Raw genomic sequence first — 21,868 nt, forward strand, 5'->3', positions numbered from 1 at the left:
CCATCCTGCTCCCACTCTGCTCTTGTGCAAAATCCCCCAGTTGCAGCGAGCAACATGGGCGCTGAGAGGAGATAGATCAAAATCCAGCCGCTTGGTTAAGGCACAGACACTTGGGGCTCTGACAGCACTCGCAGCCCTGTGGTCTGTTCCCCTGGTTACAACTCTCCCTCTACGTGCTCTTATCTTCTGCATCTTCCTAAACCACAGTATGTAATCCAAACGCAATGCATTATGTAGTGACACCAGGAATCCTATTTGTTTTGCTGTATTGGGTCCCAGGAAGGCAGTTTCTGCAGAGGACTTGAAGCCAAAACCATGCTTTGCCTTTGTATCTTTGTTACTTATTAAAAAGTGCAAGAAGGAAAACAGAACAACAACCCCATACCTTGCCTTTTTGATCCCAAGAAATTAGTGAAGATAGCAATTAAAAGGAAATGCAACTTTCTGCTTCTAGTTGGGCAGGCTTGATAGGTAGTTTAAAAAGAAAAATGCAAAAAATATGGAGTCTCACATGCCGCTCTGTCATTTTTCACAGGAGAATGCCCATTAAATGTCAGAACCACGAATTCCCACGTAAGAAGCTCAGACTCATCCTGCTGAGCGATGTGCACTGCACTGTGCACAGTATGTACACAGCATTTCGGATGTACACTGTACAGTGCATGGGGGAAAGGGGCAGTCTGTCTTTTGCAAATATTCCCAGAGTTTTGGGCAAGCTCTAAGCTGCTCCCTGCACCCGTGTCCTTCCCCACCTACTCACTTAGGGCTGAGCAGGTTAGTATTGTCAAGAGAAGAGTATCCACAAGGTAGTGTCAAATAGTTTTGAAGCAAGTTTTGAATGCTATTAATTTTTTTTGTGATTATTTTCATGGGAAAAAAAGGAGGAGGAATGAGCTACGGAGTGAATGTCTTTGACCTCAGTAGCTGGGTGTGCTAGCAGCAAGTCCTGCCTAAAAAAAAAGTGGAAAACTAATAGCTTTTACTCTTTTTTTTGTCCTATCCCACCACTCCTGTCCCCTCTTTTCACTGATTCCAACCAGCTCCCCTCCCCGGCCACGCAGCAGGACGGTTTTGCAGTCGTGCTAGTTCCCAGCAAGAGCAGCTCCAGCATGGAGCCCAACTAATAAGCCCCACAGAACTTATTAGCTCAGGTTTTGTGGAGTGTGTCGCCTCTAATGAGGGTGTGCTTCACTGCGTAGGGAGCAGTGAACTAATGCACCCATCGGGGGTGGGGTCTCCTGGGTTTCAGACCCTCTCAGCATGTGAAGAGGTGGATGATTTGTAATGGAGGTCTTTCCATTGCTATTCAGGGAGTTCTCCCTGCTGTTAGTGTTGATTTATAACAAATTTTGAACTGCTGGAAAAGTTTCAGAATACTGGAGGAAAGTTGAATTTGTATTGCTGTAAAAAAAAAAGACAAAACAACAAAGGGGCGAATAAAGTGTTACGGTAATTGGTACAAAGCCCTTGCATGGATGCTGTATGCATGCTGTTTTCTGTAAGAAAGGGTGATGCAACTTCAACGTGGCACATATGAAAAGGATTAAAACCTAGTTAGCTAATTGGTTTCAGGATGATTTTATTGATTTCTGTTTCTAGGGGTGAATCAGGTGGTTGTGGTCTTGCCGCAACTTCTGTGCCACCTTATAGTATGTGTTTTTCTGGAAGGATCTCCTAAAAATTGTGTGGGCTCAGAGGGAAACTTGAACGACCCTAAGTGAAGAATATGCCTCAAAGCAGAATTGTTTGACACCTCTTGTCCTTCTCTTATAGATAAGGGTAATGTGGTAATGGTCTAAAAGAGCAAAAATGGAGACCAAAACAGGTAGCAGGTCATCTCTTCTAACTCCTAGGCCTTCTCGTTGAAGTTTCACAGGGAATAAAAACAAGACTCTGTCTTTGCTCAGTCTAGCTCAGTTAGGAGTGACGAGGTCCCCAGATCAGGAACTGAAGCCAGGTAAATGCAGGCTGGTGATGAGGCTCACGTTTAGCAGTGGAGATATATAGCCACCACGGGCAATTTTTAAGCTGATTTTACATTTTCCCAAAGAAAGTCTCTTGTTCAAACAGAATTTTGTTCTGGGCAGCGTAGTGTTTTCCTCGGGAGGTTGGACTATGTGCTCTTGCTTGCACTAGGTTTCAAGCACTGGCTGCCCAGCACCGCGTTAAGAGGTGATGGTTGCTCTGGTTTTGCTTCCAGTCATTTAGGAGTTTAGATGTCAACTTGACAGACTTCAATAAACTCTGCCATGCTTTCTTAGAACAGCTATTTTTGTATGTGACTTGTGGGTGTGGAACGCGAGGCCCATGAAGACAAATAACTTCTCAAGGTCTATGTGGTAGAGCGTGGCGGCACGTGGAGGTCTGGGCTCACATGAGGGTGATGGTGTTGGTAGAAGCACAATGCCAACGTGCAATGCAATCACTTTTGTAGCTCCCTTAATTCACGCAGGTGCTCATGTGTGGAGCTGCACGGCACCTTGCAGACCTACCATCACAGACTTGGGTCATCTGTCACATGAAGTCCAGGCTAGCAAAAGAGATGAAACACCTTGTTGTGTGGCTTCCTCTTGAAATCTGGAAGGGGAAGAACAGCATGAAGAACTGTGTCCTGTTGCTCTGGACTGAGACAGTGGGTTTTTTTCTTAATAGCCCGATTATCTCACTTTCTTCCCTCTTACTGCACTTGTTTTAATGCCTACAGTGACACACAGTGGTGATGAGTTTCTGCTGTGCCAAAGCACTTGCCTTGACACAGGGAGGTAGAGGACATTGTAGATGGTGGAAATGGTGACTGCCAAGCTCCCCTTGCAGGAGCATGCTGCCCTGGGCTGGATCCACCTGCTGATGTGACTTGGGCTGCAGGCTGCTCATCAGATGGTCAGATAAGGAAGCTTTGGAGCTATTTACTCTTCCATCCAATATATTGCCCATTTACTACTGAGTTTTTTCACAATCAGTAGAAAACGGCGGGTTTCATAAGCTGATTTGTACCATAAATGCCGCACTCAAATCCTCTTTATTTTTTGTGACAATGCAATTTTTTTTATCCTTGTGTAAGCAGCCATGAAATAAAAGTTAGCTTTTGGCTGCCGTATTTCCCCTGTTCCTTACGCTCCTGTTGTGCTAGAGAGAGCCCAGCAGGAAAGCGTGGCTCAGTTGCTCCTTCGGAGAACATTTTTCAGTGTCACTGGATGTGTTCACCTTTTATTTCTAGGTGATGTGTTTGCAGGGGAGGTAGATGACAGTTTTCATCAGGATTATTCCATTCTGCTACTCCATTGCTCCATTTCCCAAGAAGATATTCAGATTTTCTTCCCCTAATTTGAGAAGGAAAATGATCAGATGATGAGAAGTCTTGGGCTGTCTTCCTGCTTGAGCTGTTCCTTCATACTGGGTAGCTTCAGGCAAGCCCCTATTTCCAAATCCCAGCTTCTCCAGCTATTACGGTGATAAAGAAACATGCTGATACGTCTTGTTTGAAAGGTCTGGAAGTGGGGGGCAAGCTGTAAACAAATGCACTGACTTTGAAAATGGGTGAAGAAAAGAAAGCATCTATTTGTCAGGCATCGTCCCTCCGAGCAGCTACGGTACCTGTAGTGGGACTAGAGCTGCACCCATGGAGCTGGTGCTGGGGTGGGTTAGCGTGGCCCCTCGTCGTGGCCCGGTGCGGAGGGAGGCATCTCCGTGGAGCAGAGCAGATGTGCTGGGTCTCCGTCATCCGGAAAACGCTTCTTGCTGGCAGCGCAACACAACCGTGCGGGTCAAGGTCAAGTTGCTGGCAGCCTGCATCCCCCCGGAGCTGAGCCAAAGTGGCATAAAAAAAAAAAAAAACAACCACCCAAACACCAAAACCCCTTTTCCCTCCAGTTTTGATGGCCAGCGCTGTGCCCCCTGCCCCAGGCTGTGGTTTGCAAACGGTGGGGACCCGGGGGGAACGGGCGGCCGCGGGCAGGCACCGATGCTGGGCTGCTCCTGACATTTCCGCCTGCGAGTGCCCAGCCAATTGGCGCGGCTGGAGCAGCGACACATGAAATATGATGATTTTCTGCTGAAGAGGAGGAGGAGGAGGAGGGGGGGAGAGGGCGGGAGGACCGCTTGCTCCCGATGGTTTGCATGCCGGGGGCTGCAGAGAGAACTGGCCAGAGAGGAGTGCCGGGTGCGGAGCCGCAGCACCCCGGGGATGGCCCCTTGGTCCCTGCTCCCTGACCAGGAGGATGCGATTGCCACCCAGGTGGGCCGGGCGCTGATGGCACCAGGAGAGGTGCGAGGCTGCCGGGGGACGCTGCCGTGGGGCGCCAGGCCTGGGGACCCATGGCTTTGGGGGGACCCGGTACCCCCGGTCCCTGATGGGAGAGCTGGCTCGGCGTTGTCCTCCGGGGAGCTGTGCCACGCACGGGGCCGCCGGCGCTTTGCGGTGCTTGTTAGTGGAGGGCTGAGCTTTTCTGGGGGCTTTGGTTCGGTTTTGCTAAAAAACCGAAATCCCACTCCTGGAAGAATGCTTTATTGCCGTGCCAGGGCTGCTCGGTTCAAACTTTGCAGCCTGATCCTTGGTTTGATGGGAAGCACTTGACAGAGCTCCTCTCTGCGTGTCATTAACCCTCTCACACCACCGGCTGGGGTGGAAACTGTTAATACCTAAAATTCAGTTGCAACAAATTTAACCCTGATAAGGAGCGGCCGTACAACTCCCTGAATCGCATCCAGCAGCTGTTCATTTTTATAATGACTATGCATTTATCCAAGAGCTGAGTGGCAAGTTTTCCGTTTATTATTATTCTCCCAAAGCGGGGGGGCGGGGGGATCCTGTTAAAAAAAAAAAAATCATATAATAATATTCACGAAGAAAGACTGCTAGAGCAAACCACACCTCCCCCTGCTCCCACTGTGCCGCTGCTGCTGCTTTATTAATTTATTTTCGCCGTGAGTGACAGTCCTCCAGAAGTGATAATTGGTGCACTGTATCTTTAAAAGGTTAAAACCCTTTTCAAAAAGGCCTAGACTCATAGTGGGAAAAGACAAGAGAGGCTTTTGGCTGGCTTTGGATCCAGAAAACAGCTGCTGATTAGAGTCTGCATCTTCGGGCTGAATTTATTACATATTTTTCAGCAGCAGGGATTCTAGGAGGAAGCTTCCGTTTGGGTTTCTTGATCGTGGTTTATTTTTATTCAGAGGAATAACAGAGGAAGGATTTGTTCCGGCTGGAGCATGCTCACAACCTGCAAGATCTCCCATTATTAAACTGCCTAGTTTGGGCTTTAATATACATGTGTTTTTGGTTTTTTTTATTAGCGTTATTATTATTTGGCAGCGTGCATCTCTATTTTTTTTTTTAATAATTTATTTTGAAAGGAAGCTGATCTCGTAATGAGCTTTCTCCTTCCTTACTTGAAACAGGTGCTAATGAAAGAATGCAAATAGCACCGGCTGAGCCGAACATTTCATAAAGAAGGGAACAGCCACCGACCCAAAACGGCCCGGGATCTGCCTGCCGGCACCCAGCAAAGGTAGGCACCGGGGGTTTTGTTTGGTGGTGTTTTTTTTTTTTTTTTTGTTCTCTGCGTGCATATTTGCAAACGGTATATTTTTCTCCCCCCTCCCTTGCTGCGGGTGCACAACCGGACGGCGAGATTCCATTTTGCCTCCCGAAAGGTGTCAGGTTGCTACCAAGACGCTCGCCCGCTGCACACCGAGTGTGCATATATATATATATATATATATGTGTGCGTGTGTATTCCCTGGGTGGCCGGCGCTGGCTGCCGTGCATGGCGCGATGGGCGAGCTCCCCAAGCCCGAGGTAACCTTAGCGGTGTCAATCAGCCCGCAGCCAGCCTGTAACCCTGTCCCCGCCACGCTCGCAGCTACTTTGCTGCTTGCTCCTGCTTAATTAGCCCTGGCTGTCGCATGAATTTATCGTCGCTTGACAGCAACTTCATTTTCTCCCGATGTGCATAGATTATTATTATTGTTTATTTTTTTTCTTGCTGGTGGGAGGCAGGGCTGGGGGCGGTGGGAGGCGAACGCCGCGTGCGTTAGCGACGTGCAAGATTGACACGGGTGTGCAGAGGGGCACCCCGGCCGCTGCGTCGGCGGAAAAATGGACACATTGCTCCGCGGGGAGCCTCGTCCTCCCGGGGTGATGCTGGGTGCCTGTGCCGAGGCCCTGCTCCGCTTCCCATCCTGCGTTTATACTCCCTGCGGAGTAGAAGCAGCTGTTACCTGATGGTACAGGGTGTATAAACATATTTAAAAAAAAAAAAAGAAAAAATTCCATCCCTCATTTTAACAGCCTACGGCTGCATCCCCTTTTGCCTGCACAAAGCCTGGGCACTGGCTTTTCCTTCTTCACCCTGCCTAATTTTATTTGCACGCGCTGGGGGCTGGCATGCAGGCAGCGCTGGGATGTTACCCTCAGAGGTTTGTCCTTCGCTGGGGAGCCCGAGTTTTCCCCCCGTGCTGGGGGCTGCTGTGGCGGAGGCAGGGGAGGCAGCCGCAGCCACCGGAGGCAGCCCCATGCAGTACCTGGCCGCGGCTCTCGCTCGGGCTCTGGGTTTTCTGCCGTGTTCCCACAGCTGCGAGCCTGGGCTTGCAGCAGGGACTGCAGTGGCCTCTCCGAGGGCCAAATCCAGCCCTTGCTGGGATCATCCAGCTCTGTCGGCTGTAGGAATCTCTGAGGGCAGAAATTAGCCCTTTGTCTGGAAGTTTGCATTTATATCTCGGCGTGTTTAAGTGTGTTTAAGCAATATATTTCTGTTCTCTCTATGCATGCAAGATTATTTGTAGGTTTTTTGCCTGACTGTTAAGGAAAGGATCTGCAAAAAGTTTACGCCAATTAATTGTGCAAGCTGAGGGTGGGCAGCACATGAAATAAAATACTTATTTTATATAAACAGTCCCTTGAGGCTTCCTGGAAAGAGAAACTGTGAATATCTAACCTGACAGATAAAAAGTAATCAAAACCGAATATGCAGTCTGGTCTGTCCCCCCGCTTCTGAAAGTACGTAATTTTTAATTAGGAGTTTGATATGGGATGCATGCAGGAGAATATGCTTAAAATACCCTTTTGAGCCAGCGGTAGGGGAATACTCCTCTAAGCCTGGTTTTTGGCCGGCTGCGGGGCTGCGAGCGCCTCGCGTCCCCTGCCCTCCTGCTCTGCCAGAAATGGTAAATCTGAATGCTGACGGGCGCCGGCGACCCCCAGCCTCGTGCTTTGGGATGCAAAGAAAACGGGTGTTTCCCCAAACGTTGCGCTCCCTCGTGCCGAGCCAGCGATGCTCGGCTCACGCCGGGGCTGCGCGGTCCTGCGGGGATGGGACTTTCTGGTTTTCGTGCCGTACCGATGAAAGAGCATGCCTAACGCTGCTTTTCTTTTTTTTTCTTTTTTTTCTTTTTGGAGATTGCAAATCCTCCCAGCTGCAACAAAACGTGGGGGGGATCGGTCTTTATTTCTTCCTCCTTTCAGCCAGCCTGCTTGCTCGGCGGGATTTCTGCAAAGCAATGCCATGTGGGAGCTCGCTGCTCGTCTCCAGTCCCAAACTCTCGCTCTGCTCAGGCTGGTGGGAAACGGTTTGGATGAGAAACCTCCCGAGAAAGCCCAAGCGGGTGGTGATTAAGGAGGGGGAGGATGGGAAGGTGGCATTTTTCCTATCAAATCATCTCCCGTTTAGGCCATGGGTTTCTGCTCTGCTGCCTCTGGGACCACGAAACCCTTCGCCCATTGCCCAGCCCAAGCCCTCCTCCCGGCAGCTTGAGCAGGACACGGCGGATTTTGTCTCGTGCTGTTCCAGAGCCAGCGTGCTCCTCTGCAGAGGTGGTGGCATCTGAGTCCTGCCAGGAGTTGCTCTTTTATGAGGTCTCTGTAATACCTTGGGACCGGTGGGAGTTGGCGGCCCTGCGGCCCTCTGACTTTTATCCTTTCGTCACCTCCAGAGAAAGGGAAATGAAACTGTTGTTCTCTGAGGCACCGGAGCCCGGGTCACCCGTCGGTATCGTGCTTGCAAAGGACGCTGTTCATTATTTTGCTTGAAATAGTTGTAAAACTCCTATAAACGTACGTGATGTGCAAGGTCGTGGCTTTCAAATGGCTGTCCAGCATCTTGGCTCGTTTCTGGTAAAGGTTGTGGCTGGCCTCTTCAATAGGGTTATGTAAATGGGGATATTTGCTGGGAAATTGAGATAGCTGTGGATGGGCCAATAAGTTTCGTGTACCCCTGGAGGAGCCCAGGTTCAGGTGCTTTAAAGGCCTCCTCCTCGGGTGCACTTTAATTCTGGATTTCCACCTGACCCTGGGCTGGTCCAGCAATTAGCAGAGATCTCAGCTGTCTGTTCACAATGTGGAGCTGGTGAGGAAGGGATCGGTGCCAGGAGAGCAGGAACATAATATTGACCTAAACCCATCATTTTTAATTGGACCAGCTGGGAGGGAGTCTTTCTGCCTTGTGCTGGTAGGAGCACAAACCACTCTGGACTTGTTTGGGGCTAAAAAATATCTCCTTTCTCCCTGTAAAGCTAAATATCTGTAGCTGGCTCCGTTAAGGCAGATGTATAATGTGGGTTAGTATGGATGCACCAAGGAACAGTACATCCCAGCATGCTGATTTATTTGACTGTTGAAAGGTGCAAGTCGTTAGCTGAAGAGAATCTTCAGAAATATATAAGAGGGCTGGTTGTTGCTTACCCATATTTAACCGTATTACTGACCTTACTGCAAAAGGGATGTCAGAATTCATAGCTCAAATCTCTTCATTTAGTTCTTTAAAAAGCTCAGAAACTTTGATGCCAAGAATGGAAACGTAGCAGCTATGTAAGTCATGGATTTGCTCAATTCTGATCTCGGTGGTTGACAGAGGTGGTGGTGGGGGAAGAGCAGCATGGCCTTTTTTGTTCCCATTTAACCTTTCTGCGTCTTACTTTTTCTTCTGTGTGGGAAATGGGGAGGTGGGAGGGGGAGCCATTTGCCCAAGATCTCAGTGTGAGTCCCTGGCAGATTGAAAATACAAGTAATAAGTTTTGACTCTAAGCTCCAACTGCAGACAGCAGCGCTCGCTTTTTTTTTTTAAGATGACTATTTGCTGGGCGGACACCGATGCTGTAGGAAAACGCATGGGGGAACGTGTTTAACTCTTTACTTATTGCTAGATGCATTTTGTTACACAGACGATCCTTGCTGAGGGAAGCAGGGGCAACCCCAGCTCCTGGGGCGCGGGTGCTGAGTGGGGTCTGGGCCGTTCGGAGGTGAACGCCGCAACCAGTTGCCATTGCCGATGACTTGAATAATTTAACGAGGCATGCCGCATGTGGCATGGCCAGCTTGGGCTCTCAGGAGGCCGCGTGTGAAAGCCCTCGTGGTCGAGGGACACGGGATGCTGCTGGCATCCCCTGGGAGCAGAGGGAGGAGGAGCCCTAGAAATAGCTGCTGGGATGGACCCCAGGAGGAGCCCAGCTGCTGGTCCCGGCCTGGGGTTGGTCTGGACAAGTTGTTGTGACCCAGGATGTCCTAATGACCCTGACCCTAATGGTCCTGGCTGATTTGCCTCTCCCTGCAGCTGGGAGAGGAGGATCCCACAGCCCTGCCGCTCCAGGGCTGCTTGCAAGCTCCCCGCATGGGAATCCCATGGAACTCGGGACCTTCAAATGGGTTGTCCATCCCTCGAACAGCCCAGATTTTTCAGTGCAAAGGAGAGATTCTCTCTTGCTTTCTTCTCCTCCCATGTGCCATCTTGTCACTCTGGCAGCTCTTGATGTGGGATGCATGGGCATCTTTGAAAGGAGCTTGGTCAATAAAATCCGGTGGAGGAGACAACCGCGGGTGGCTGGACCATCTCCTGCATCTCCGGAGGAAGGGCCCAGGGCTGCTGCTGACTCACGGCCCTGGTTTGGGGGCTGCCAGCAAAAAGAAATGAGTAAACCCTGATGTAACAAGTGATCTGCTGAAAATAAGTCACTGCAGAATTTATCATTCTGTTAAAGTGCAAGTGAGAAAGGCGAGCGCCGCTCATGATGATGTCAGGGATGATCTCAGAGTCCTTCAAAATACACCTCTGCTACAAACAAAACCTCTAACCCACTTTTTTTTTAGTTGCTTTAGAGTTTAAGCATATTTTATATATTCCAGTGGGTGTTACTGCTAAATGATTATTTGAAATCAAAAGGTCTAGTATGTTTGAAATAACCAAAGGAAAAATTGATAGAGGTGCGATCAGAGCTCATATGGTCTTTTAAATAAATGTTCATGCGCAAAAGAGCAGACTCCTGGGATGGGCTCAGCTGTGCAAGCAGCATCCCATCCTGCCCCAGTCCCGGTTCCTCTAACCCACGTCCATCCTACGTCATCTGTGTTCCAAAGGGGTTGCCAATCCTCACCAGTCAATTGCCCTTTGCCTGTGTGTTTTAGCCCATGAAATTAAATTTATCATCCCTCATCTCTCTCCTTATGGCCTTTACCTGGTTCTGTGTTGGTTGTCAGTCATTGCTATCCTGTATGTTGCAGGCATGTTCCCATTCACTCTGCTTTTCATTGCTTTATCTCATATTTTCAAAATTTTTTTTTTTTTTGTGGTCCTGGCATCATAGTGAATGTTATGGGAGAGTGAAAATTGCTGAGCCAAACAGGTTGTTCTGTTTTTAATGGCTGTGCAAAAGCAGTTTGGCCAGGTTTCTTCTGAAAGCTATTTGCTGCAGTGAATCTGTTGCTAGAAAAGAATGCTCCAGATGACCCTGTGTGGCAGGGACATCTCCAGCAAGCGCAGGCAACTTCTACCTTACTGATAGTTGCATTTGATTAAAACTTTGATTAATTCATCGGACAGTAATTTTATGCAGTGAAAAAAAAATCTGCTACCTGGCAAGTGAAGGACATGCACTGTGCACCCATGGCAGATTGAAGGAAAATATTTAGAGTGGCTTCGTGTCTCCAAACAAGATGTGGTGCCATGCCAAGAGAAAGCGGTGAGTAAGGCGGCTGTGTGGGTCAGACCACCCACTACAGGGGGTGAAAATTGATCTTGGGTCAGCTTCAACAGCGATGAGAAGGTGTGCTAGTGTGTGTGCAGCTCACGGGCTGCAAGGTGCATGGGGGCAGTCAGCAGAGCATGAACCACAGACTTTAAATAAATAAATAAGGTAACGAATGGAAGATATTGCTGTTATAGCCAAGTTGTTTTTTGGAGTGCTGAATATATACCTGGCTTGGTTTATAGTGAAAGCGAAAGACATGCTTCTCAATGATGCTGTGGATTAAGCATCGGTGGGATTCTGAAGCCATGGGGACCTGGAAGCAAAAGTTCTGTTGAAGGTTGTGCTCCTAAGTTGCATAGGATATGAAACTATTTGTCTTCCTCTATTCTATACACGCATCTCTGTGCTGGTTTTGGCTGGGACAGAGTTAACTTTCTTCCCAGTAGTTTGGGGGGGGTGTGCTGTGTTTTGGGTTTGGTGTGAGAGGAGCGTTCATGGCCCATTGATGCTTTGGCTGTTGCTGGGTGGTGCTTGCACCGGGGAGAATTTTGTTCTCTCTTTTCGGCCTCCCATGCCCTGCCAAGTGCAGGGGAAGCTGGGAGGGGGGGTAGCACAGCCGGGGTGGTTGACCCAGCTGGCCAATGGGGTATTCTATACCATGTGACATCATACTCAGTATAAAAACGAGAGGTGTGGGGGAGTCCGCCCCCCGTTCGTGACACAGGGTCGGTGAGCAGTTGCGTTGTGCATTGCCTGCTTTCTGTAGTCTGTTGTTGTTGTTGTTCTCATTGTTATTATTACTGTCCTACTTTGTTTTATTTCAATTACTAAACTGTTTTTATGTCAACCCGGGAGTTTTCCTACTTGTGCCCTCCTGATTCTCTCCCCCATCCCACTGGAGGCGGGGGTGAGCGAGCGGCTGCGTGGGGTTTATTTGCTGGCTGGGGTTAAACCACGACAGTGTCCGTGAAGCGAGGTACATGTACGTGCTCTCCCAGTGCAGGGGGATGGTTGGGTTGATGCTACCCAAGGTCTCTTGTGTTTCCCTACACTACAGGCAGTTTAAGAGAAGAAAGACTCCTTGTTTCTGTTTTTACAGAAAGGTATCACCCTGTAAGGCAAAAATTTTGTTCCTTGGCTTCAGTTCCTCGTTGGCACCTCAGCAAATGCCAGTGCCATTGGTATTTGCATGGCACAGTTGTAGCTGGCGTGCTGTTGAGCAGGAAGGGGCTCTTGCTGTTTGTGTAGGGTCCAGCTTCGTGGGACCCTGGTCATGGTGGAGATTTCAGGGTGCTCTGTCATACAGAGTAGGTGATGAAATCAGAAGGGAGATGCCCTTCAGTGAATTGTGCAAGGGCAGTGTGCTTGGTTGACCACGGGCCGTGAAGCAGAAGGCTGGGCTGTGTTCATGGGGGTGCTGCGTTTCCCATTTTATTATATTTCCATGCTCTAATTTCAACACCCTTTTGTCAACTGGGATCAATAATATAAATAACAAGACATTATGGTAATGTAAATAACACCAGAACTCAAAAGTGTTCTGGAAAACTTGCATTGGGAATACTGGAATAGGATTCCCAGAATAGCTAATTTAGCTGGAGTTTGGCTTATCGATGAATGCAGGGATGCAACAAGTTATGATAAAGCTATACAAAAGCTCTGTGATTTGTATGCCTGCAGCTGGCATGACCTATATTCCTTTTACCACTGAAATTTTGGGGTGCAATGGGGGCATGTTCCCTCCTGGGTAAATCAGCTCATCGGTTCTGGCGTTGCCTTGCACTTCCCAGAGCTGTCTCCTGGTGTGATGTTACTGCTTATGAAGATTTTGCAAATCATATGATAATCCTCAGATAGGGAGGACTCTAAGGAAGCTGTAATTAGTCTGTATCCATAGTTATTCTGCACTTTGTTTTGGGATACTGTGTACACTTCTGAGGCACGAACCCATCCCTGAGCAGTCTGTTGTTCCTTACAGAGGAAAAGGTTGGGTAAATTGAAAATCAAGAGGCTAATTTTCTCAGCTAACGGTACATAACAGGTTTCTGTCGCTTCTGTTACTATTTCTGTCAGCGTTTATGTATTTTTTCTCAGTCATTTGGATTTTGCTCAGTGTTTGCCATTGCAAAAGCTGCTTGGGGACTGATGCTGTCTGAAGAAGCACAGTCCAAAGTCAAAAATGCATATTAGGATAAAAATCTTGATTTATGAAAACAAACTTATTTGGTTCTCCATGACTGAATAACCATAAAATGAACTTGGTACTCAAGAGCAAACTGCAAAGGTGGAGGAGGGAGAGAGGATGTCTACATCAACATCACAGAAAGGTTGCAAACTTAAGCTGTCAAAAGATGGAATAAGAAAGTGTTAGGTTGAGTACGTAATCGTAACTTCCCTTTGCCTGTGTGACGTTTATCAGAGAGAATGCAATCTTGTGTTATTTACAACTTCCAATAAATAGATATTTAAGATAAGCTCGATCATGTAATTAAAGACTTTTGACACATGGCCAGATGCTCTGCCTTTACGTTTGTGTAAATGAGAGCAGAGGGTGGCTGTGTACCGCAGTGCTCAAATGGCTAAAAAGTAAATGGCTCTTTGTTCCAGTAAAACTGCATTTTCTGCATCTAGATGGCATGGAGGGATGGGACCGTCCCCTCCGTAGGGCAGAAAAGGAAACTGAAAATTGCAGTGATCTACCTGGCTAAAGGAGACCAGATGTGTTTTTGCAACTGTTTATAAAAGGTGTGTCCTCAAGCAGGAGACTTGTCCTGATTTTCGAGACAGTGTTTCGAGAAGGAAATTCAAGCTCCCCAAGGGACGGGTGGTGACTCCATCCTTGCGGTTGAGCGCTCCAGGAGTTGGGGCTGAGCTTTGCTCTGGGCTCCCCATCTCACAGGCTGGGTGGGACCGAAGCTTTAGTCTGGGGCTGAACCCAAGGTCTGGGGCTGAACCCAAGGTCTGGGGCTGAAGCCAAGGCCTGGGGCTGACTTTGCCCCCGCAGCCCTGCCATGCCCTGCGGGAGGGTGACACTGCAGAGCTGGGGCTGGTAAAAGGTCTCGCTGGGGTAGGAATTGCAGAGCCCAGGGTGCAGGGTCGGAGCAAGACCCAGAGCATGCATCTCGTGGAAAAGGGAGCTTTGGGGACTTCGGGGATGTTTTGAGCCCAGCTGGACCTGCCGGCGAGGACTTAAGAAAATAAAAGTGCTCCTTGCAGCTAAGAGCTCTGCACCTCAGCAGGATGGGTAGTTAAATTGAAGTGTGGGGCTTGGGAATGCCCCTTCCAAACGTTTACTTGAATGGGGATAATTTTGTGCTGCAAAGATGCAGATGAGAATGGAACCCACCCTGGCCTCCTGGAAGAGCCTTCCTAGCCCTCGCATGTTCCAGCACCCCCTGCATATTGCTCGAGTATTGCTTGAGGCAAGTACCTGTGTGGTTAATGGGGTCTTGTTATTGGGCTTTTCCAGCACCGCATGGGCACCTTGGATTTCATATCCCCAGAGACAACCGTGGGCTTGCAAATGGGTGTGATCCTAAGAGCATGTCAAGGGACACTGTATTTTGGTGATACAAAGCTGGAAATAAGAGTAATAGAAATGAGGAGAGGAAAGCTGAATTTGTAGGGTTTATATACCGGCACATTGTCTACTTTTTCTTAACAGGGTGGAATTGTTGCATTAATTTTTTGTGTAATTTCCTATGGTACATTTTATCTTTTTTTTTTTCTTTTTAAAGATGACAGAGTTCTTGGTGCTTTAACTGTGGCGTGTTGCTCCTCTCAAACTTATGCCGATAGAAATCATCCATAAACTCAGTATTTGTAGACTTGATACTGACTGACTTTGATTTTTAGCGTTGCAAACAAAATATTTTACTCCTGCTTACATATTTTTGCATTTGCATCATACTAAAATCCATGAAATGGTACAACCAGCTCCCAACAAACAACCCCACTTGCTTTTTGGGGAATGTTTTTTAGCAGTCTAAACCTTTTTAAAACCTTAAAGCTGCATAAGCAGCTTAAACCAATCTAAAGCCTTAGATCATTTTAAACAGCTTGTGCCAATATAAGGACTTAGATTATCTTAAATACCTTAAACAGATCTAAAGCTTTAGTGAAAGAATTTGGCCAGTCTCAGATGTGGTTGATTATTTGATTGATTTCACAGGTACGTTGGTCACCACTGGGTGACTCTGCCCAATGCTCCTCACTGGAAGATGCCCTGATTTTCTCTATCTTGCAATTTTTACACTTTAGATATTTGACGCTTTGACATGTGAACACGGCAGTAAAATCTGAATCTGTAACCTTAACTCTGCCCTCATGCTTAGGTTATGATCATCTGTAACTTCTGTACATGGCCCCGGGTTATTTTGGCTAAATGTGTATCTAATTTGCAGGAGAAAATGAATTCTATTGCACCAGTTGAGGATTTTCAAAGAATCGTGAGCACCCGGACTGCCCTTTGCAGTCTGGATTCTTATAAATTGGTTATATAGCTTTGAAAATCCCATCTTAAGATGTGGTAGCTTAATTAAACCTTTTAAAAAAATGTACATAAACAGAGGAATGAGTCCAGACTGTGACTTCGGTTAATTTGGACATTTTCTACTTATTGCCTGCTCCTCACTACCACATCCTCGTGGTGTTAATGTAGGGTCTAATTCTTCCTTCGTTTTGCAAGGGAAAATCGCAAGTAATTCAGACTCAAAAAGAGTTGAGGGCTTTTGTTTTTTTCCTAAATTAAATTAGATGGAGTTTCACTTCCACACCAGCCAGCCCTGAAAGGCTGAGTTATTTGCTTTCCCTTAGAGTGCAGTGGCACTGAAGCTTTTCTGAAAGCTGAAGGAGCAGCAGCCCCAGGAATATTTTCTTTAGGAGATACGCCGATAATAACACTACAGTCATAAGAAGACACCATCAGGGAAATTTTCCGCTCGAACTCCTTAGCCGAGAAAAGGAGCCGACACGCTTCCCTCCTGCTGAACTCTCGGATGCGATTTGTACACCCGGGTGGTTTCCGCTCCCCCGTCCCTGGGGCAGCGAACCAGCCTTTGGGCAGGTTGGGCTGTGAGGTTGCTCCAACCCCACTTGCGCCCTCGCTGCTTTGGCCGTGCAGAGTGAAATTTATCGTGAGCACCGTCGCAAAGGGAGTTTGTATTAAGACAGGTGAGCTTTTGTGGCGGTGCATGCAAAGTAGCGTTAACCTTAAGCTCTCTTCTCCGTTACTTTATAAAATGTAGTATTGCAACAGACCAAATAAATTGGAGATGAAAATGTGACAGTTCATAGGAAAGACTAAGTTGGAGCAAAGCTGGTATCTCCATCCGTCGGCCTCATGGGCTCTGCCATGTGCAATATCTGCTTTTCAATCTGTCCTACATACTGGTAAAACAGATGCACACAGATCTCTGACATTACGAGGAGACAGTATTTTAGGACTTTCACGTATGAGAACCGTTTTAACTTGCAAGGAACTTCAGAAAACTAAGAAAAAGTTTCAGTTTCATTTTTAGACACGACTGTTTTCTCAGGCTCGGCTGTTAGATCGCTAACACAGGTTGTTCACAGTGCAGCTGGTAATAAGTTCTGGTCTCCTACATTTTATTCACTTAATAAATTAATGTATTTATTATTCATAGAAATAGTAGGTGAGTGCTTGCTTGAAGGTGAATTGCTTTCTTTCAGCCTGCCAAGCTCTGAATTCTCTTGTAGATAGTATCATTCATACTTAGAGCAAGAAGCCTGAATGTTACCTTAGCATCTCTGAGAAAATCTGTTGGAAAAATCTGGGATTTTACAAAACGCCTATTTTTTAGAAAGGTAAATTAACAAAAACCAACATAAAATACATCCAGAAATTCCTGGGGGTTACACAGTGCTGGAGATTTCAGTCGAAGCCTGGCTCCTTGAGCAGCTAACGATGGGTGCAGCTCTCTAGTACATAATTAATAAAGTTCCTTTCCTTTCTTAGAATATCTGGCCCAAGGAGTTCAGGATTAAGTTTGCTAGAAATGTAAACACATTGCAGCTGGGTAAACCGCAGCTGAATCAGGGCAGAGAGCAGAGCAGCCTTTTAAATCTGATTTTCTTTCCTTTCTGACTGACTTCCCCTATCTGTTACCTGGAGACTGGGACAGGGTTTGCTTCTGCAGATGTCCTGCAAAGCCATGCATCTTTGTACCTACAGTCTCGGTGCCCTTTTCTGCTCAGATGAGATGTGGTGTGCTGGTCACTGTTGGGCTTTCTCCTCTTGCTGCAGAGCTGGGCAGGAGTGAGCTCTCGTTTTGGAGCTGGACTGGTGCATTTTTTCCCTCCTGTGGAAACCCACGATGCGCCTACTTCCTCGCTAGTGACAACTTGGTGCAATGACTTTTTTTACTCAGCTTAGCCATTTTTACCTTTTTTTACCCTCGGTTTGCTGCAAGCTCCAGAGTGCTCTCAGCTCCACATGCCTCTGACTGGAGGCTCAAAGCAAAAATAAAGATGCAGGTACCCCCTATAGCAGCCTCTTACTCTCAAAGCTACCCATCCCGTATCCTGTGCCATTGACAGAAATATGAGACAAAACATTTCCTAAAGCCAATATTAATAGAAAAACAAGGGAAAGGGCTTTTTTTTCTTCCCCTGAGATGTTTCCAGTCCCCTCTCACCGTTGCTAGGTCTGGCACACATGCACGCGTGCGGCTACCCCAGTTGCAGAGCCCCACTGTGCAATGTGTAACAGAAACCTGGGGGTGCAGGTGGACCGCGCCTGGGCAGAGGGGTCTGCAGGACACAGGGTTTGGACCTTTCCTGTCACCGCATCCCGGAGAGAAAACAGAAATAAGCTGCTTGTTCCACTGCTGTTCACAGCTGGAGACGGGCATATCCTCCAAACAGTGCTAACGCAAGAATGAAATGGATGTAATACAGACAGTGCAGCGCTCGATGTGCATCACCCCAGGGCTTCTGGCAACCCCCGCGTCCCCCCTTGGCTTTGCTGGGGACCATCATGCTGCCGGGCAGGACCCTGAAACTGGGAACGAATGCAGATGGACTGGGTATGCGACAAGTGTTGCTCAATTCTGCGCCAGCCATTATGGGATGCGGAGATTCGTTCAGAGTATGTAGGGTCCTAGCAAAGAGCCCAGCTGCCTGATGTAGGCAGTCGAGGCGAGAGGTTTCCAGTTTTCCTTTCTCCCAAGTTTGTTCACACATATGCAAACTGCAGCGGTACAAACAAGTCGGTGTTAATCCACCCAGCAGCTGCATCTTCCTTGGAAGGGGCCCTGATTTCCGAAAGCATCGCCATCCAGGACAGCATTTAAGCATGTGCTTGCCTGTAAGTGTGTGTTTAATTGCCGTCCTGGATAATGATGTTGCACTTAATCATGTTCCTAAATGTTTTTCTGATTCAAGGCCAATGCTGGCATCCTGCGGGTTGCACCGCCGTGTGAAGAGCTGCCGGTGGTGGATGCGGCATCCCAGCCCCACGCGGCGTGAACGGGCATCAGGCGAGTTATTGCCGTTGAGGAAATGAGCAACGTGTAGGGAAGGAGGCTTGAAGCTCTCCGGAAAGAAAAGACCTGTGTTATTTAATGGGGTGAATTGGTGAATACGGTGAGCTGCGGAGGGTGGTAAAACATAAGGCATTTGTAGCAGCAAAGGATTTGTAACATCGGTAGATTTGGGTGAGGATTAATGAGCTGAAAAGGCTTGCTGAATCTCCTCAGCCTCACTCGTCTGAGGACGCCTCAGCTCGGGGTTTCTTCCTGACTTAGAAAGCTCAGAAGCGTTGTCTGTGTGTGCCCAGACCAGGCGTGCGGAGAAGTGTGTGTGTTCAGGAGAAACACGTGAGATGTGGGGCTGAGGGCTCACACCTGCCTGGGCACTGACCACAAAAATCGGTGCAGAGCAGTGAAATGTGACGGCAGAAGACTTCCAGTATCAGCTTAAACTCCTTTTTCTCCATATTAAAACCTGGGGAGTTGTGTGGTCTGTACCAGGAGCAACAACAGGGTGTCCCAGAGAGGTGCTGGGGCGGCTGGGCTGAGAACACCTGTGTGTCTGTACCCCAGGCACCCTGGCAGGATACGTCCCTCCTCTCCTCCCTTCTCTCACTGACAGCTTTGCTGAAGGCTGTTTGCAGCCCAAATGCAACTTTATGCAAAAACTGCTGATGCTGCAGCAGAGCTGTTCATTGTGCTCTCAGAAAAGTTCCTCCTGGCATGGGATGGTGCCATCGCGAAAGCATGGCAGCTACCATACCTCTTAGTCTCGGGGGCAAATATTTCCCCATGATGTACCTCCAGGTCCTAATACAAGTCACAGCACCCCGATGTTTCTTTGGGATGCCTGCTGTTGACCCCATGATATAGATATATTTTTTTGAAGCTAAACAAAACTCAGTGCTGCCTCAGGGCTGCAAAGCTTGTGAGATGCAGGGCCAGGTGGCAACCCTGGCACCCTCTCCAGAAGATGCGACCACTGAAAAAGTAAGCTGTGTCACTGCGGTGCACAAAGACCACGTGTGTGCAAGTGTTCTTGCCTTGTCCTCCTCTCCGTGTGGAGGAGAACGGTGCGTTTTATGAGGCCAAATATATTTGGTCAATGTACCAGAAGGGTTGTCAAAAACAGTGTCAAAAGTGGGGACTAGTCTTGCTGGTATTTGGACGTGGGGAACTAGCAGAGCTAACAAATTCCCAACGTTACTGGGCCAGAGATGAGAACGAGTGGGCACAAATTAATGGAAAGTTTGGGCATGTCAGGAATTTAGGTGGAGTTTTTTTATGCAGGGAGGTTGGTGTGTGAACCAAATTGCAGTGGGAACAATTAATATAAATTATTTTTAAAAGCGCTTGGACGTAAGGACAAACTTGAAGATTACAGCTGATAACTTCAAAGAGCAAAATCTCTCCCTTTGCATTTGATGTCAGGGGAAAGAGCATTACCGACTCTGGAAAAGACTAGAGGTGGGGAGTACGTGAATATTTGAAGTCTTAAGGGAAAGCTGGCTGCATCTCCTCTTTATGCTGTGTCATAAAACTGGGACAAAGGTCACTTTGTCACTAACGGGCAGCGCATTTAGAGTTGGTGAAAGGAAATAGCTCAGCCAGCGTGAGGGATGCAGTGCAGGAGATGAGATGTACCACCAGCAGTGGGGGGATGCTCCCACTGGTACCAGGTCAACTCTGGTCCTGGGCAGTTCCCCGTGATGTTGTTTGGATTGCAAAATGGAAATTCATCTGGTCATCGGCAAGGTTAAATGACTTTCTGTGAACATTAAGGAGGAGTTTTCTCCTCCTGGAGGGTGGTGGGAACGAGTGGTGGTTGGGTATGGCCATGTTTCACCTTCTTTGGGAATTTGATGCTGCCTCCAGGAGAAGCTGAGCTGGTGGGTCAGTGTCTTATCACCTCCGTTAGCCTGATCCTCCATTTCTGTTTTCCCAGGGATGATAAGGGGTGTTAGGTGGTGGCATAGGAGAGTGTGACTTGGTTACCTTCTTCCAGTTTCTGCTGCTCTCCAGGTTCTCGTCTGGGTTGAAAGCAGTCACAGGAGCTTCAGCTGTATCAGCAGCGAGGTGAGGTCATGCACAAACCTAAACCAAGAAACTTTGTGTTAAAAACCATGTTTTTATGCTAGGCAGTGCAGTGTCTCAGTGGGTGTACAGTGGGTGCCTCGCAGGGTTGGGGCCATCCCATGGATGCTGTCCTTTGCTTGTGGGATGTTCCTGCTGCTCTTCTGGGCTGGACTGTAGCACCTTGCAGAAGGCTCCAAGCCCACCCGGCTCCTCTCATTAAGCTTCATTTGCTGTCAGTATGGTTCATCCATTGCCACCCTTGCAGCGAGTCATACAGCAATTTGGGGGCTCCATGTGCAGGGTATGAATTCGACCTGCAGGCGCTGGGCCAGGGAGGATTTAGGTGAACCATGCATTTTGGCGAAGGAGGAATACATGACCCACGCATACTGCAACAGCCGGACCGGCAACCCTGCTGAGCGGTGCATTTGGCAGCACGTGGGCTGAAAAAGGTCCTGGGAACTGGTTAGTGCAGGCAGGGACACAGGCAAGGGGCAGCAGCCTGTGTTAGCATCAGGAAGAGGATTAGGCAGGTGAGGAGGGCAGCTACACACCGGTGAGCCCATTGCATGAAGCTGCAATGATGAACTCTAACCGAGAGATTTAGGAGGCTTGAGTTGCTCTTGCAGCTTGCATACCTGGTATCATCTTTGCAGCTCTGGTCTTCGCTTTCTTCAACCCATCTCTCTGGAGGGGCACTGTCAAAGCTCGCTGTCCTGTTTGCCAGAGGTGGGATTTGAGGATGCGACGGGAAGCGGAGCCCCGTCGGCACGGAGAGTCGGTGCAGTCTCTCGCAAGCAGCCACCCGGTTTTACGTCTGAGTGGTAGCGCGAGGCAAAATTTGTCATGACATTGAAAAGCGCTGCTGGCGCTAAGGAAATGTATTGGTGCTGTCAACGTGACGGGGGAAAGTCCTGAGGGGTTACGGGCCACTCAGCTGCAAGTTAGAAAAACTTCTGTGCTTTAGTGAGTCCAAAAAACCTCAAAAAGAATGGAAAAACGGGGGATAAAGGGAATAGATACATTATTTGCTGGTAAAATAACACATCAGGTTTTTGTCGTACCTGTTTTACACGGTGGGGCACCACGCAGAGTCCCCCTTTGCTTCTCCCAGCCCCGAAGGAGACGTGGCGCAGGGGTCACTGGAGAACAGAGGTGGGTTTTTTGTGTCCTCTTCCCTGCTTACACACGAAACCCCCCAGGACCCCCCCATGTTCTCGCGGGAACAGGGTAAGAGGGATGACCTCCATCTTACAGCTGGAGAACTGGGGTGTCAAGAGGTGAAAGGCTGGTGCCGCAGGGGGGCTGCAGAGCGGGGGACTGCACGTGCACCCCAGATTTGCAAC

The sequence above is a fragment of the Calonectris borealis genome, chromosome 25, assembly GCF_964195595.1.
Source record: "Calonectris borealis chromosome 25, bCalBor7.hap1.2, whole genome shotgun sequence".
NCBI lineage: Eukaryota > Metazoa > Chordata > Aves > Procellariiformes > Procellariidae > Calonectris > Calonectris borealis.